The sequence below is a fragment of the Megascapheus bottae genome, chromosome 13, assembly GCF_031878675.1.
Source record: "Megascapheus bottae isolate mThoBot1 chromosome 13, mThoBot2.hap1, whole genome shotgun sequence".
Classification (NCBI taxonomy): Eukaryota; Metazoa; Chordata; class Mammalia; order Rodentia; family Geomyidae; genus Megascapheus; species Megascapheus bottae.
The window spans coordinates 51,554,557-51,573,495 of NC_143521.1; the positions used below are offsets into that span (position 1 = coordinate 51,554,557).

An 18,939-nucleotide genomic window follows, 5' to 3' on the forward strand; every position below is an offset into this window, starting at 1 on the left:
CTGAATCATAATAATTATCATGTGTTATAATCTCCAGTGTATAAATAACAATGTAAAAATAAAAGAGAGAAAGAAAAAATAAGAGGAAAAGTCTCAATTCAGAACAAGTTCTTAAAGAGTTATATAAACTCTGAAAGAACTGTGGACAACTTGCAAAGTGGAATAATAAAGTATTGTAATGATCCGTATAATAGGATTCCCGTCTCTAAGTCCCACAAAATCTACCTCTTGAATCCATCCAAGCTGCTGAAATTCCATTTCAAGCCATTAACATATTTTGCTTCAAGTAGTACTCTAGTATTCACCTAAGTATTCTGATTACTTCTGACCTTCATCTGCTCTTAGATAAACACCTCTGTAACCTTAGAAAATTGCCAGACTTCTTTGGGGCCAGTCTTCTCATCTGAAGAATGAAAATGCAATTGAAATGCTTGTCACATAGCCTTTCTGAGAGGATTAAATGAGTTCTGATAGTGTTACAATTCCCCATATTTGTTCTGAGGTGCCATGTCTGAAGCTATGAATATTATCATGATATATATATATATATGTATATATATTTATAATGTGTTTCCCTAAATGTGCAACTTAGGATAAAGTTTACTATATAATTAATTTGTAACAGTAATAAAAATGGAAAATTACAGCGATATCTGAGTAAAATTGTGTTGCATTACTATGCTGTGCCTTGGGTAGCTAATAAGTAGAATAAGTTAATTGTGACTTGATCAGAGATACTCTAACATCAATGTATTTTGTCTGATAACCAAGAAGGCTACTAAATGAGTAGTGGAAGAGTGTCTGATACAGCCTGGACATGCTAGGAAGGATTGTGGACAGAAACAAACAAGATTTCTTTTTTTCTCTTTTTCTTTTTCCTTTTTTTTTTTTTTTTTTTTTGCCAGTTCTAGGCTTGAGCTCAGGGCCTGAGCATTTTCCTTGACTTGATCTCAAGACTAGAGCTCTACCACTTGAGCCCCAGCACCACTTCTGTTTTTTTTCTATGTATGTGGTACAGAAGAATTGAACCCAGGTCATCGTACATGCTAGGCAAGCACTCTACCACTAGGCCAAACTCCCAGCCCACAAATGAGATTCCTTGATACCACTTGGAATGTTGTACCATTTAAATCTTACTAATTCTAGAACTTTCCAGTTAACATTTTTCAGAGGATTGCTAACCAAATTACAGTAAGTGACACTGTCAATAAGGGAAGAATAATGTACATAAGTATTCATTTGTTGTGTTTTCACTAATTCTTGTTATATCCCCTCTCAAATTTTTAGTGTTTCTTCCATACTATAGTCTAATGGCATTTTTCTGTAAGCTTTGATTCTCCCACTTTCTCACCTTCAGAAATGAGGAACTTCATTTTTTCTTCCCCCAATAGCATCAAAGCAATATTATCATATAACAAATTACTGAACACCTATAAGCTATGCAAATACTAACCACAAATAATTAAGGCTAATGTGAGGATTCCAGAAATTATACACACACATATGGGAAATATATTGTGATACAGGAAATATATGTGAGTTGATATGTGATGAATGTAAAAATATTATTTATTCTGTCGCTTTCATATTAATTTTCAAAGTTTAATGTGCCTTGTAGATGATAACACATCTCAATTCTGAATGGCCACATCTCTATCATGAAATATCCAATAAAGGCCACTTCACTGTTACAAGACTCGTAGCTACATTGGGTTGGTCCTCTGTGAGGGTGTCATATTATTGAGACACAGGTAAGAACAGATGTTCCCATTATGAGCCAGGAGGGAGAAGAATACCTCCCACTATCACCCTACTAGGACCCCCTCCAGAAACATATGGACTTTGGGGATTGTTATTCACATTCTGATCATAGCAGCAATTCCTTCTATAGTAGTCACAAGTGCCTCAACTTCCCACAATAGCACAACTGGGGGGGGGGGGGTCCTCACCATCCTATGGGCCTCGTGTTCACTTTAGTGCTTCATTGCTTTGTTCAGTAGTACTACTGAACAAATCTGTTTCTACTCCCCAGTAACTTCATGGTCTTATTTCCACTATTAGCTGAGCTTCTATTACTTGGCAGACACTTGTGACTGAAAGAGAACTAAACACATGCCTGTATGCATAGTATTTGATTTGAACCTCTCTTGTGGCATTTTCCAATTCTGTCTTCTGTTTGGACCATCTGCCTATAGAACATCTCTGAACAGAAGAATGTTAATTAGAAATTTTCATGTGTGTTGGATTCGACATATGGTTATGTACCCGAAGATTGTGCCTGGGATCTTTGACACTCAATAGACAGTTAAAATGAATAAAGAGTCTCAACAGATTTGTCATGTACTAGGGATCCAATTCAAATGGAGGAAGTCAGGATCGATCACCTAAATCTTCAAGGTGTAAGTAAAAAGAAACTAGAAACCAACCCTAAAGTAGAAAGAGGAGATAAACGAGAATATTTTGGGCAGAACTATGCCAGACAAATACTCTTGAGTCCGGAAATTGTTAACAAATCCTGACATACATAGCATTTAGTATTCCACTCTACTGTTAGAATTAGCTAGTGTTAGAGAAATTAACTCAGTGTGTATCATGCACAACCCTCCAGTTAGGCCCCGTCTTACAGAGTGAGAAGCAACCGTACTGACGCTAAACTGTCATATAGAGTCTCTACCACTCACACTTATACAGGATATTCCTAACTTTGCGGTAACCACACATAACAACTATTGCCTTAACTTTAATTCATAAAGTGCTTGACTATTCTGAAGTATGTTTTTTGTTTTGTTTTGTTTTCTTTAAAGAAGCATTTGGTAATTTTGGTTCAAATTATCATATAAAATATTGAACCATCTTAAAAGACAAATTAATAGTTCTATGGAACATTTGTTTATTACTCCCCAAGATCAACTTTTGGGTAGTGTTGCATCTAAGAAAACAGCTTGGGATATTTGGATTCAGCATCAAGTTTACAGAGTCTTGGAAAACTCACTTTCTTAGAAATCATGGGCAAAGCATCTGCCACAGAACTTCCGGGGCTCTAGCACTCTGGCCATATTAGAGGAGAAATTAATTCTTAGTAAGGCAGAATGCTGACAGCCAGCAAAAGCAATTTTTTTTATCATTTCAAATGTACTTTTGAGTTGTCATCTAAGCATAACCAAGAAATTTGGTTTTGTTTTACTTTTCCTCGAATGGCTACTTGGATAAAAGCAAGTAGTAAGATAAACCAATATCCTCAAACAATTTCCAGTTGTTTATTTCATTTCAATTTAACATATGTTTTATAATACTAATGTGCCAGGTTTTCTGCAAGGTAACAGAAGAAACAATGTGAAATGCAAATAAAGCCAAATTTGCTCCCTTCAGGAAGCTAAAAGCTCACCCATTTATAAGCAAATAAACAAACAAGAAGTAGAAACAAATGCTGTAGAAAAGTATCAAGAAAGCCACAAATCATTCCATTAGAGGGGAGGGGAATGAGTTTTTATTTGTCAAACTAATATGTTCAATGGCTTATTTAGAAAAAAATTCTACTAACCGTAATAAAAGAACAAAACATATAAATATTTTTGTTCAATTTGAGGGATTTTTTTCAATAAAATAATTATTAATTTTACCTGGAGAAATGAGGCAATTTTCATTGAGGTGAGAAGTAAGGAAGAGTACATGAGTTCCTTAGGTGACAATGTAACATGGTCACAAGCAGAGAAAACACATGGAAAAAATGAGAGGCATAAAATATCATAGCATGCAGGATTCATTCTTCTGCATCAAATCCATTCTCACTGAGTCCTTGATGACAGGATATTTAGGTGAGGGGTCAATTATTGTATCTACCAATACCAAAATATTTACTGAGATTATATTACACTCTCCCAGCATGAAAAATAATTGAGTATAAATGAAAAACATCATGTCTCCCCTTTCCAAAATAACTTAAATCTAGAAACAGTAAAACATATGAATAAATGAATGTTAGTTAGGCAATTATAAGGTAGGTAGTGTTATTCAATTCAATCTAAGAAGGAAGAAAGATTACTCGAATGGTGAAATATTTCAACTAGGTGCTGAAATTTTCTATGGGATTATAAAAAGTAAAAAGACAATTTCTTCAGATAAAGAGAACATGTGCAAAGATAAAATTATAGAAATATATTAACATAAAAATGTTTATCATTTAGGTATTAATTAAGAAAGAAATGGATAGATGAAGTACTAGATAAGTAGGGGTGTATACAACAGGAAACTTTTTCTTTTTCTTTTCCTTTCTTTTTCTGTACCAGAATTTGAGGACTCACATTCTCCCTAGGCTGTTTTACTCACAACTGGAATTCTACCACTTGAGTATTGCCTCTAGTGGTTACAATTTGCTGATAAATTGGAGATTGCATTCTCAGATTTGTGTGCCAAGACTGGCTTCAAACAGTAATCCTCAGATCTCACCCTTCTGAATAGCTAGCATTACAGGCATGAGCTACTGGGGCTGGGCTATGCATGAGCTTTGTAGGAAGTACTTAAGCATGAGGCTTTATTCTGAACATAAATGGTGTCCTGTGGTTTTAGAGTAGATAAGTAGAATGAGTAAATTTGCCCTCAGCCTTGAAGAGATGGGAGAATGCTATGGAGAGTGAAGTATATAGAATAACCTCTGGTAAGGAAATGATGATAAAGGTCATCAGGAAAAAGGCAGCAGTCTAAAATAGAGTTAAATGGAGAAGGTAAGGGGGAAAAAAACTGACTGGATACATGGTATTTCAAGGAAGGACAACTCAATATCATAAGCATTTAGATTAGTTGCGGGGGGTCAATAATAGGGTGGATAGTAAATACAACAACTAGTTTCTGAGTTGAGTTATTAGGTAAACAGCAAGGGTGGCAGTAATTCAAACAGAACAGGCAGGAGCTTAAAGAGAAAGAGGATGACGTGGGACAGTAGAGGTTAATGTTGTGAGGTAGAAATGGTGTAAGGAAGAAGCAATCCACTCAGGGTTTAGATGACACCAATCTATCAGACAGATCTGTCATCTGCTCCCATCAGCTATTTACCTTGTGTTTCTTCTGAAATAAAAGAGCAATCAATCTTGACATGCACTTCAGTCCGTGGGCTTGGCTATACCTCCTACCTGGAACGCTCTTCTCAAAAAGTGGTCAGTTAAAGCAAATCAATCCATTGGTGTCTGCCAAGTTAACATCTCTGTAGGAAGTTAATTGACCCTGACTCTGACACAAGTCCAGATGACAGATGAGAAGTGAGGAAAGATGGGGCCTGGCAGCCACTTTATGATGCAAACCATTTGAGGTTCTTCTCCTTCTATAAACAGATTGCCTGAACAGCAAGTGATCCATGGAGCAAATCTGGAGGAAGTCAAAGCGTTCACGGTGTCTGTGGATGAAGATGTGAACTTGAGACACAGCTGTCGTGGCAATTACAGGAAAGGAAGCAGACTCAGAAAATGATGGGCACAGACTGGCGGTGGTACCCACTCTGATCCTTAGGGGACAAGAACAGTGCAGAGCAAACAACAGGGAGCACTGACTTAGCCCTTTGACCTCACCAGAATTGAATATGAGCCCAGGGCTGAGGAAAGCCACTGTGCACTGTGACTTGGAGATTGGGAAGAAGATGGCAGAAAGAGAACAGGGAACAATGCAGTTTTAGGATCCACCCCCAACGAGATTACAAACTGATTGCACAAGAAGACAGAACTCACTGCCCAGTAGGGCAGTGGTGGAGGACAAGCCTACAGGGTTTTCCATGTACCTTTGCTATATGGCAAGAAAACAGAGAAGCCCACATTTTGAGAGTTTGAATTGGGAGTGTTTCTGGAAAGCTGGCACATGCAAGCAGATTCGTTTTGGGAAGACCTGCACCCCTGCACATACACTGTCAGAAAACTGAGCCATGAGAGCCAGAGAGGAGGAAAAATAGCAGAGAACAACATCACCAAACTGGATCAGCTCCAATGGAGAGCTTAAGTGGGACACCATAATGACAGGAGAAGAGTCAGGATCCAGGACCCAGGATACAGAACACAAGACATGGCAGACTCGCTGGTCCAGACTTAAGCAGGGTCAGATCAGGGGACAGGGTCACAGAAAACTTGAGAGTTCACAACCCAAGATTGGCAGGTCCAGTAAGCTGTAGTCCAAGTCTCCACCCTGCCTCTAGGAATTGAGGTAGGTTCATCCACCTGGGAGAGTGACTTCCCTGCCTCTATCTGCCATATGTCCAAGATGGAACTGGTTAGATTCAGCGTCCTTAATTCTAGGTAACACTCACCCCACCATACTGAAAAGGCTTCAGAATCCAACTATGCCCCAGCCCAGCCCCTTGCACTTAAACAGTGTGGATTCCAACCTAATTGTAAAATAAGGAAATTCATCCCCTGATGCTGCCCAGAGCTTGGCTAGGACAACTGCAAATCTCATCAACAAAACAGAGATTCCACTAAGATACTGCATACTAGACAAATGAGATACAACCACCCCCACCCCTAACACCCTCAACCCCACCCAGGAACCCAAATGGGAAAACCCATTTTTTTTCTGTTTGGTTTTTAGTTTTGTTCTTTAGCTTTCAAATGTTTGGGTTAGTCTTAGATATCCTAACTATGGTGATTGCTAAACCTGTTTTTCAGTTGTGCACATACTGGCTATATTTTGTGATTGTTCACGTTCTTTTAGTTTTAGGTTTTTTTCTTCTTTTTCTTTCTTTTTCTTTATTCTTTTATTCTTTTCTCCATGTTCTTTTATTTTTCTATTTAGTTTATTTTATTTCCTCCCTTTTATTGCCAGTCTTTCTCTTTTTTTTTCTTTTGTTATTCCTTTGTCCCACTACAACTTGTCTGTTTCTTTGACTATATTTGTGTCCTTTTCGATTCTGTTTAATTGTATCATCCTGTTATCATTTGGGTTGGTTTGATTTGCCTGATCCTCACGACAGATTTACTTACTGGCTATAACTATATATAATCATAACACCTCTCCACCAGAAAAAAAGGAAAGAATATTTAAATAGGCACATACCTAAGGTTTAAAAATCTCTGACTTAAAGTCTATACCAATGTAGGGCTCTGAGTTTGTTTTTTACTTTAAATTATGCTCTGTGGTTTTGGATTTAAGTACTTCTGTTTCCAAATGGGTAAAAAAAATCCATAAAAGCACAATAACAAAAGCAAGTCAGGGAAGGTTAACTCCCACAGAAAATAAACATGCAATAGAGCAGACAATGAAGGATCTAGAAAATACTTCTTAGATACTTTAAAAACAATGCTGAAAAACATGCTCATGAAAAGATAGATAGCCTACACAAGGCCATACATAAGTGAGATGAGACTAACCAGAGATTATTAGAGGAATTCATGGAGTCCACACAAAGCCAAATAAATTCTAAGGTAAGGAAAGGAAGTCCAATAAAAAGTAATCACTCAGCCAAGGTATGTTAGAGAAGACATTGATAACCAAATCAAGAAAGTAAAGAATCCACAGAAGAACTCAAAAAAAATCAATAAGGGATACAAGCCATCAAAAGCGATTAATTAGAAGGCAGGAAAATAAAAAAACGAAGTATAAAGTCTTAACAGCAAATACTACACTGTTGATGGGAGTGCAAACTTGTTCAACTACTATGGCGGTTCCTCAAAAGATTAAACACAGATCTCCCCTATGATCCAGCAATTCCACTACTTGGCATTTATCCAATCATCCAGAAACAAGGACATACTAAATCCATTAGCACAACAATGTTCATTGCAGCACTATTTACCATAGCAAAGATATGGAACCAACCCAGATGCCCCTCAGTAGATGAGAAGATCAAAAAGATGTGGTATTTATACACAATGGAATTCCATACTGCCATCAGAAAGAAGGACATCTCCCCATTTGTACGGAAATAGACTTAGAAAAAATTATATTAAGTGAAGTAAGCCAGACCCAAAGGAACATAGGCTCCATGGTTTCCCTCATCTAGGACTCTCCTACGAGAGGATTACAATAGCACAAAAACAAGGTACATAATGTCATATATGATGAGGCTAAATAAAAGAATCTTCAGGATATAGAAACAAGAGCTCTATCTTGTGTGATTATTGTTCTTAATGTACTATGTTATTTCTCTTCTCTTTTGTTGCCCTTTGGTTAATGTCATATTTTTACAGTATCTGATTTTGTTACCTGGTATATTATATATACATTTATTTGATTATTTGAATTAGGAAAGGGAAGGGGGGGAATAAGATGTTTGGGAGGGGGTGGAGGCATGGAAATTGATACCCCATGAGAAGGGGTATCAATGTGTAGAAGTAATGCTCCTGCTATCTGGCAAATATAACTGTTACCCCTCTATACATTATAATAAAAGAAAAAATCATAAAAAATTGAAAAAATAAAAAAGAAAGTCTTAACAGCAGAATAAGTGGTGTAAACTGTCTCAGGAATCTAAGATAAACTACATATAGAGAAAGAAGAGACATTTTCTTGCAGACCTCTCTCAGTAGATCTAATTTAAGGCTGATAGGTACTAAGGAAGATGAAGAGAAGTCAACTAAAGGTATAGGAAACATTTAACAGAATTCTAGCAGAGAACTTACCAAACATCCAAAATGGTAGGTCCAGTCAGATATGAGAAACCTTTAGAAACCCAAATAGACCAATCTGGAAAGGAATATCCCAGCAACACTTTGTAATCCACACAGGATCAATAGATACCAAGTAAAGGAAAATAGCACTGAAAAAAATTCAAACTTTAAACTCTATAACAAAGCCATAATAATAAAAATAGCTTGATACTAGCACAAGAAGGTCTAAAGACAAATGAAATAGAAGACCCAGAAATGAACTCGCACACTTACAGCCACCTAATATTTGATAAGGGAGCCAAAAACACAGGATGGAAGGAAGAAAGCCTCTTAAACAAATAGTGCTGGCAGAATTGGCTATACATATGCAGAAAACTGAAGCTAGATCCTTATACATCACCATCCAAAGGTAGCCTTAATATAAGGCCAGATACCACAAAAAAATATTACAGGAAGGGATAGAGAAAGCAGAAGGGCTTCTTGGCATGGGTTAAACCTTCCTAAGTATAGATCCAGAATCACAACCAATCAAAGAAAGACTGGATAAATGGGATTGCATCAAACTGGTTAGTTTCTGCATGGCAAAGGACATAGCTAGCTCCTACAGAAAGGGAGAAGTTCTTGACCAGTTATGCACTGAACAAGTACCTCATATCTAAAATATACTTAGAGATCAAAGAATTAACCCCCCTAAAAAACATATCCACAAAGAAATAACGACCCCATTAGTTGGTGGGATAAAGACTTAAGCAGAGATTTCTCAGAAGTATGAATGACCAATATACACATGAAGAGATGTTCAACATCTCCGGCCATGAAAGAAATACAAATGAAAGCAACATTGAGATTCTACCTCACTCCAGCTAGAATGGCCATTTTTAAGAAAGCTGAAAATAAATAAATGCTGGTGGGAATGTGGCCAACAGTGAACACTACCACACTGTGAGTGGGGATATAAACTTGTTCAATCACTCTGGAAAGCAGTATGGAGGTTCCTTAAAAGACTAAAGATGGAGCTTCCTATGACACCATTCTATTCTTGGGCATTTATTCAATTGGCCATAAACAGGCCACACTAAAGTTACCAGCACAACCATGTTCATTGCAGCATTGTTTACTATGGTAGGATATGGAATCAACCCAGATGTCCCTCAGTAGATTCATGGGTAAAGAAAATATGGCATATGTACACAATGGAATTCTATGTTTCCACTAAAAAGACCTTCCTCATTCATAATGAAATGGAAAGACTTAGAAAAAATTATATTAAGTGAAGTCAGACCCAAAAAAACATAGGTTGCATGGTTTCCCTCATTTGCGGTAATTAGAATATATTTGCAAATCTACAAGTAAGTATAATAGACAGTAAAAGACAAAATGTTGTAAACATTCACATGATGAGACCAAAGGAGGAGATTCCTAGAAGAACACAAAGGCTAATAGCTCAGTGTGTAAGATCATATAAAATGCTGCTTATCAAAATAAACCCAAAGCCAAAGAGGCTTTCCAGAGTGGTTGAACAAGTTGTGTGTGTGTATGTAGGTGTGTGTGTGTATGTGTGTGTGTGTGTGTGTGTGTGTGTGTGTTGTCTCATTTGAGGTGAGTTTTAGAAAATTCCTCTTTGAGAAATCAGTGAATCAGAGAAGTTATGTGAGCCAGACTCAAACGGGTAGCAAATTATACTCTGAGTTCTTTGTGAGGCAGGAGGTTGAGGGGGGGGGGGGAGTTTACTATGAGATTAGAATCTTTGCTGAAGGCTAGGCTGATCTAACACAAAGTAGAAGAAATACTTAATTCTTTCAGAATCTACTACTCTCACTTATTCTAATGGTAATCTTGATAACAAAGTAAAGCCACTTTGTACTGGGTTTCAGTGGCTCACAAATGGCAATTCTAGTTATTCAAGGGGCTGCAGTCTGAGGACCACTTGTAATTCAAAGTCAGCCCAGCAGGAAAGTCCTTGAGACTCTTTTCTCCAAAACACCAAAAACCAGAAACACCAAAAAACCAGAAGTGCAGTTGTAATTTAAGTAGTAGATTACTAGCCGTGCACACAAACACTCAGAAATAACACCCAGAGTCCAATTTCACGCCCAAGGTTCAGCACTAAAAGAAAAGTGGCTTTGAGAAAATTGGACTTAATATCATCCTTACACCTTTATGAGAAAGTTCTGGTGCAAGATGCAAACTACCATGCTATGATTCATGTTCCTCTCAGAATTATAAACAGTAATCAAATAATGTTTTAATGACTATATTAGAATCCTGTAAAGGTAAGATGCTAGAATAACAAAAATCTTAACTTACTACTACTACTTGTGGTTTTGTTTTCTTTTTTAAGACAAATGTCAGGAGTGTATAGTGTGGATCTTCTTATCCTCAGGACATTATAAATTGTTGGAAATAAGAGCAAGGATGTTGGCATCACATCAACCCGAGTTCCAATCTGACTTCATCAAAATCATGAAGTTAAATTTAAGATAATGTCCCACCAGAAGCTTTGTCCAGGAGTGCAGGGACTTTCTGTCCTGCTCACAACAATGTCCCAGCACCTGAAAGGGTTCCAGCACACCAGAGAATGCCATCTGTGTCAAATGAATATCCGACAATCACTTCATACAGTAAGCATTCAATAAATGGGAATTAGAATTGTACGTTCTGGGGCCATTAGTTTTGCCAAATGGTAGCGTATTTGCCTGCATGCACAAAGACCCAGGTTTGATTCCTTGGTACTACATACGTAGGAAAAAGCCAGAAGTGGCAATGTTGCTCAAGTGGTATAGTGCTAGCCTTGAGAAAGCCCAAGGACAGTGTTCAGGCCCCATAATTGGCAATAAAAAGTAGGCTTCTAATTTATCATGCAGGTGATGATATCCATTGTTAGATGGGGAGAGCCTTTGGAAATTATGTAATTAAAGAATCTGAAGCCTGGTTTCAGGTAATGACTTGTCATATTCACTCAGCCAGGCTTTGAGCCTGGAATTCCTGAAATGTTTTGGCTAGCCTTAGTTATTTTATATGTAAACCCAAAGAATCCTTGACATGGTTCTTTTTAATAAAACAAACTCACAGCACAAAGCCTCATGCAGAACGTCAAGATTATTGGTTGCTCGTCTTACTGCTAGAAAGAAAACCAAAAGCAAGGTTCTGAGAACATCACCTAAAACTATTAAAGCAGAATATCCCCAGGTTATGGGGAAGTCATGCAGTAATGAAAATGAAACAAAAAAATAATACTGTCACAATGAAGCTGCAGTCAAAGCAAGAGGTTATCTATCATGCGTCCATTACCTGTGGATGAACGGCCGATAGCATCATGAGGTCTTCTCTTGGGAAAAGAAAGCTCCTTTGCTGAGTGGCTGGCATCCCTCTGTATTATCCACAGAGCATGAGTTGTAATGAGACAGAAATAAAATTGGTGGGCTTGCTGCTCTTAGTTGCCAAAGATTGGGAGTTAGAGTTCTATCTTTACACATAATCTGGGCATTCTTTAGTCATATGTCCATCTTCCATTCATTGGAAAAAGTTCCTTTTTAAGATGAAAAAAATGATCCTGCATCTTGATAGGTAGACTTTCACAAAATGAACACACATGGCAGGAGAATGCATATGGAGACACCATTCATTGAGGCTTTTAAGGCAATCAATTTACAACATGCTCATAAGATGTACTTGGGGCCTAGAGATGAATTATCAGAGAAAAGTGGAATCAAGGGTGATTTCAAGTGCTTTTGCCCTAACTGGAAGAATGGAGTAGAAAGACGCTGAAGACATGAAGTAGAATTAACAGTTCCATTTTGGATCCAGTACCTTACAAAACTATTAGAAATCTAAGTGCAGACATCAGCTGAAGACACAAGTCAGAGGAAGTAGGCTGGAAATGGTAATTTAGAAGGCAATGACTCAAAGGAGAAGAAATAATTTATAAGCCATGAAGATTAAGGGGAAGTAGCAAAGAAGATAAGAAGTAGTCAATGCATTTGTGTGACTTCTAGAAATGAAAGCTCAGAAACAAAGGAAGAAAAATACTTCAAGGAGATTATTATCCATCTGGCTCAAGCACATACCACAATGAAATTGAAAACTGACCAGTGAATTTGGAAATTTGGTCATTACTAATGGTCTTACTATTGTTTGTAATTCTTAGAATGTTTCTAAACTATTCATTTCTTCTCTACTCTCACCACCTAGGCAGCCAATATCACCTCTTTCCTGAAAGACACAGCAGACTTGCAACTGTCTTGTATATATCTGCCTTCTTCTCAACAACTATCCATACTACAGCATATTGAACTTGACTATCGCCACATTGTAATAATTGAATAAGGATCAGACTGAGATCTTTTTGCTCTACTCAAATAGATATCATGAATAGGCATGGAACAGTTCTTCTAGTATTAGTGGTCTGTGCCCTGGTATATCAAAAGCACATGAACTGAAACTTATAATGCCAAAGAATCCAGATTAGAGGTTCTGAACTCTGATTTTTCAGTGGTCCAGCACTTAGGAACTAGAGAGATCCTTGGCTCTAGTAGCAGGTGTCAAAGCAGGTGCACTCATTGCCAGATGATGGTACAGCTCCGACGACACCTTGCAGGTCAGATTCCCTGGGTCTTTGCAGCAATTAGGGTTCAGCTCTCAGGACTCAGGGATTGGGAACCCCAGTCTTTGTGAAGCTCTCCATGACCTCTGCTCCCCATTTCTAACCCCATTTGCTCTCTAACAGTGTAGCCATCTTCTCAGGATCGCAGCTGTTGCCATCGCTGCCCACCTACTGCCTATTATCCATGTTGTTGCCCCTCTTTGTATCTCCACCTCAGCCTACTGTGATTCTGATCAAAAGAAAACAAGGAGCAAAGAAAATACCCCTTGGAAGATGCCTTTCATTGTAACACCAAGGCCAGCACAAGCCTGGTTGACAAGAAGAAAATTCAACAGCCTGATTATATAGCTAGGAAGGGGTATGTAGCATATGGCATAAAAATTATATTTGTACCAATCAAAGTTGAACTTTCAGTTGAACTGAAAGGGACTAATCACGAGTCTTGCTTAAAGAACAATCATATGGATGATGTATGATTGATCCTTAAGCATCACTGGTGCTCCCCATCACTGGTTCTTGCTGAGCCACTAGAGAGTTACTTTCCCCTCCCTGCATCAGATGGGAATAGTATCAAGGTCACCTAGATTTATCTCTCCCAGAGTGCTGCCTCAAAGACCAAGGTAGGTATAGGTTGTCTGTGATATATCTGACTGGAACAAGGCTTTCAGCAACAGCAGCAACAGTCCTATCTTCACTGTAGCTGTGATTGTAGTTGTCCCATGAAGTTACTAAGGTCATCATAAAGTGTCCAGATCAGAAGCTGCCAGAGCAGGAGCTATTTTGCTGATGGTTCTCTATTCAAAGTTGCTAGACTAGACTGAAAGACAAGTGTCTACCTACTGGCACTCAAATGCTGAACTGAGTGCTCTCTCTGTTTTTTCCTCATTCACAGAACAAAAGAGAAGACATTGTAGGTCGAATCAACATAAACACTTAAAGCTCAAAACTAAGATTCTTTAGAGCAATTAATAATGGCTACAGTCATTTCTGCTGGCCCCGATGCCCTTACAGAGGGGTCTGTCTGAACATGACAATAGTCATAGAACAAAAAGTCACACTCTTAATATTATTTGTATATATCTGACCCCCTATTTGTCTCTTCAAATGTCTCCTACTCCTGATGTGCTGGCTCTTCACTTACTTCTTATAGTTTAATCTTCCCTCCTACCGAAAAAAAGTCCTTCTTGAGTCATTCCCTTCCCTGAAATACCGCATTTCTCCAGCCTCATGCATAAACTCTATGTGTCCCTGCAATGTCCATCCGTGTGCCTTCAAAGGTCATGGGCATCTTTCCTCTTTTTGCTAAAAAGTGGAGCAATATATGACTGCTTAGCCTAAATCATATCCCATAACTCCACTCACTGTATTTTTCTCCTCCACTACACTTCCTTCCACATAATCTAAATCTTGTCTTGGCAAGGGGTATACAGAATTTTAAAAAAAAAAAATCACTGCCTTTTATTTGTATGTCTCTTTTCTGTCTCCACTATGAGTCTGTAAGCTCCTTAAGGATTCTGCTTTTGAGTTCCTAACTCAAAGACTTACTTATTTTTTTAAATAAATGAATGACTGTCTAATAAACACTATTAGATAGACAATATGTTTTAAAGACAACAAAATTGAAATTGAATGAGGCTAAGAACATTATATGATTATAACCTACTCCTGCCTCACTTTTCTAACTTTTCTTCTGTGAGTATAATCCCCATAGCTTGGGTTTCCTAAAAGTATCTTAATAATCTCTTAGTTAAAGCCTGTTCTTATATTAATACAATCCTCAACAAATGCTGATTGATTTGAGTTGTAGAAAATAGCAAATATATAGACCTTGTGAAAATTTATTTAGGTTTAACTTTGTGATTTTTATATTGTTTTGAATAGCAATTTATGTTTTCCCCTTCTCCTTCCACTGCTATGGTTTCTATCTTCAGGGAGATATTTCACATTCACACTTACAGCTAGTTTGTTTTGGCAGAGGCCACCTCCTGCCCTTTCTCCCTCCCCTCAAGCACAATTTGTGTTTGTCTGATGGAGAGAGAATTCAACCCATTATGAAGCAGTAGAAATTGTGTGAATGCTTTCAGCTTCAAGAGTCAGGGTCCTCCTGGGAAAGAGGCCTCTCAAGCTCCTGCAGACTGCAGACTACTTTGTGAAATAGATGATGCCCACGAACCACCAACTGCCTCATTCCCACTTGGGACTGCCCCAAATGAGACCACACCCTCGGAAATGGAAGGCTGGGACTGCCTCTGATGGGCTGCAGGCTAGACGGTGCCTGCTTTTATTAAATATTATAAACAAATAATTTAATAATATCAGAAACCAAACCATAGATGCTATCACACAGTAAATAAGTACCAATGCCACAGCCCACAGACCACCTGGTACGCAGTTGTGGATTACCAGGTGGCTCTCAACAAGATTGCAAGATTACTCTAATTAAGGGGGTGGTAATGTTGATAAGAACAATAAATAACAATGTTAACAACTAACTTTACTGCAGGGAAGTTTATAAGGTAATTTACATTTCCCTCTCAGGACTACACAATAGCCAATGAGAAACGAAGGATCAGGAGCACTGCGCCATTCCAGCTTGGATGAGGGCTGAGAAACTCTAGATTTTACATTAATTGTTTCATGGCTAGGAGGTGACAATGCCAGTGATCATCCTAACATTTCAAAAGGTTAGAACACCATGCCATACCAACTCTGACATCTTGCTAGTTTGGGACTATGGCAAAATTCGTGATCACGTCTGATTTTTCTCTCCCTCTCTGCTATAGTCTGATTTTTTCTCTCCCTCTCTGTTATAGAATTATGCAACTGACAGTTTTGTTAAGTAACTGTCATTCTTCCCGCAATGAGTACATTACACACTAGGTACTCCCATAAGTTCAGCTGAACATGTGATTTGCTTATAGGCCAGTGAAACGTCAATGACCATAATGTAAGCCATGGCATTAGAACATCATCTGCATGGCTTGCCAGACATGGTCAGGTAAGTGACTGCATCACAGAACCAAACCCAGCAAAGCCTATTCAGGTCCTGCTGATGAACAAAATAACACCTAACTTGCCGACCCATAAGTTAGAAAAATAAATGACTGTTATGAGCTCTTGAGTTGGTGAGTTACTTCTCATATAGCGTTAGTCCAACAAGAGCTGAGTAATAGAAAGGGAAAGGATGGGGACCATGTCATAAGAAAGGGTATCAATGTTTGTGAAGTAATGCACCTTCTATCTGGTGAATATAATGTAACCCTTCTATTAATCACAATAAAAAAAAGCTACCACAATGCATAGAAATGTGAGCACAGGCTTTTCCATCACAACTGCCACAGATAGAAATCAAGTTCTACTTCTTTCATGTCCTCATTAATGTGATTTTGAGGAATGTGAGACTTATTTTCTTGATTCATTGGTAGGGATAATGATACTTACAGAATTACTGTATAGGTTAAATCAGATATTTTAGGCCAATAGCTAGAACAATTGCTGGAGGGGCACCTTTGAGACTTCTCTCCAATTTCTATGCTTCACCACCTTGTAAGTAAATCTCTTTTGCAAAACTCATCATTTTAGTGGTTGGCATGCTGCAGGATGGTACTGGGCAACAGGAAAGAGCACTGGGCATACTCTGCAATTGGAACAAATACAACCAAGCCTTAACAAATCTAATCATCCCAGATTTGCAGTCAAAAACTTCACTTGCAAAACTAAAATATAAGACACCAAATGAAAGAAATAACTCTCTGCTACGTATCCTGGAGGATTTGAATATTCAGTCCTCACTTCAATTATATGAAAGCCCTAAGGACCACTTTGTTTCTTAACTCCATCCGTTGGTTTTGCTATCGGCCACCAAAAATATTCATGATCATGATAATTCTCATTTATGTATACCATTATTGTCATCACTTATTATACACCTCATTTTGTCAGTTCCCACATACAAACATTTCTCATATTCATCATATTCTTGCCGTGATTAGACCAAAGCCTCAATTTGGACTTTTATCATCTCCAACCTCAACTATTGCATTAGGATTTCTGACTCAGAATCCTAAGTCACTGGACCTGAACCCCACTATAAATTGAGTTCTGTTCTTTAATATTCCTAGGGTGCTCTGCTTAGTTACAACCTTAGACAAATTTCCAGCTATCAGATGTTGGATATTTTCTTAAAGAGAATGAATTAGTAGATTTCTTTAAAAGTAAGTACAAGTCAAGAACATAAAGTAATATTTTTCCAAGTTTTCTCAAACACAAGGATTCTCATATGAGTAATTTTTTCTTACAATTTCTAGCATTCTATTTGGAACTTTCTTGCTCCTAGCTTTATAGCATACAAAATAAATCAATAAACATATAACAAAAAGTTTCCTTTTAAAATCAGTTCATCCGTGCTGTATTCAATGGAAAAAGATAACATCACAGCTTTAGCTTAATAGTCCATCTTTAGGATACTGGAATTATTCCAAACATATTACAGTTTGCTTATGCACGGGAATTTAAGAATGGCAATAAAGTTTAACATTACAAAAGAAGACAATGGCCACTCAACTAGAGAGGGAGCATCTAGTTTGTGTGTGATAGAGAATACTCTGGCCCAGGCTTTGGTATTTAGCCTAAGATGTGGCATTTTAAATTCTTTTTTTTTTTTCAGTTGTATTTTACTGTCAGGATGATGTACAAAGGGGTTACAGTTACATTCATCAGGCAGTGGGTGTATTACTTCTTGAACAATGATACCCCTTCCCATGTTTTTCTCCCAGTTTCCCTTCCCCCATACCCTCCCAATCATCTTGATTTTCCCCTTGCCTTTTCTATTTTGAGTAAAATAAAAAAAATAAACATATCTACAATATACCAGGTACCAAAGTCAGATACAGTAACAACAGGAGATAAACCATAAAGAGAGAGAGAGAGACAGAGAGAGAGAGAGAGAGAGAGAGAGAGAGAGAGAGAGAGAGAGAAGAAATAACTTCACATAGTAGCTTAAAAATGACAAACACAAAGATAAAACTGTTTTTCTATTAAATTCTTATTTAAAGAAGAGCTTCCTGAGATTGGCATAGTCATATGACTGATATATATATATATAGAGAGAGAGAGAGAGAGAAAGAGATATAGATATAGATATCTCTCTCTATATATAGATAGATAGATAGATAGATAGATAGATAGATAGATAGATAGATAGATAGATCTCTACATATAGAAAGAGAGAGGAAGAGACTTCCCTCTTAATAGATGAAGGTAACTGGAGTTTAGGCTACCATGTGACACAATTGCACAGTTTCAACCTTCAAACTCTATTCTTCTGTTTGGGGAGTTTTTGTTTTGAGACAGTAAATATTAAAATTAGAAGTTGGCAAACTCAGCTGGTGGACAAAAATCTAAGGCCTCTTTTTGCATAGCAAGCTTTATTGAAACAGTGGCACTCATTTGCTTGTATATTACCAATAGTTTGTGTTGCTTATCTCAGTACACTGAAAAGTTACAATGGACATCTCACAAAACATAAAATATTTACTATTATCTTTCTCAAAAGTATTTTCCAGCTCAGTGCCAGTAGCTCACATCTGTAGGAGGTTGAGATCTGAGGACCCTGGTTTAAAGCCAACCTGGGAAGGAAAAATCTATGAAACTCTTGGCCACAGGTGGAGTTGTGGCTCAAGTGGTAGAGCATTAGCCTTGAACACAAAAGCTCAAAGGACAGTGTGTAGGTAGGCAGAGTTCAAGTCCCAGGTT

The 18,939-nt window shown here is 37.7% G+C and overlaps 1 long non-coding RNA gene across 1 annotated transcript in view; it reads right to left on the bottom strand.

Moving 5' to 3' along the window:
• Positions 1 to 16,768: 16,768 nt before the first annotated feature.
• The window catches only part of LOC150055940 (uncharacterized), a 248,487-nt gene continuing 246,316 nt past the window's right edge, over positions 16,769 to 18,939 (bottom strand). Inside the window, exon 3 of the long non-coding RNA XR_016537482.1 lies at positions 16,769 to 16,822. This is a non-coding gene — a long non-coding RNA (uncharacterized LOC150055940). The remainder of the gene's footprint in view (positions 16,823 to 18,939) is intronic.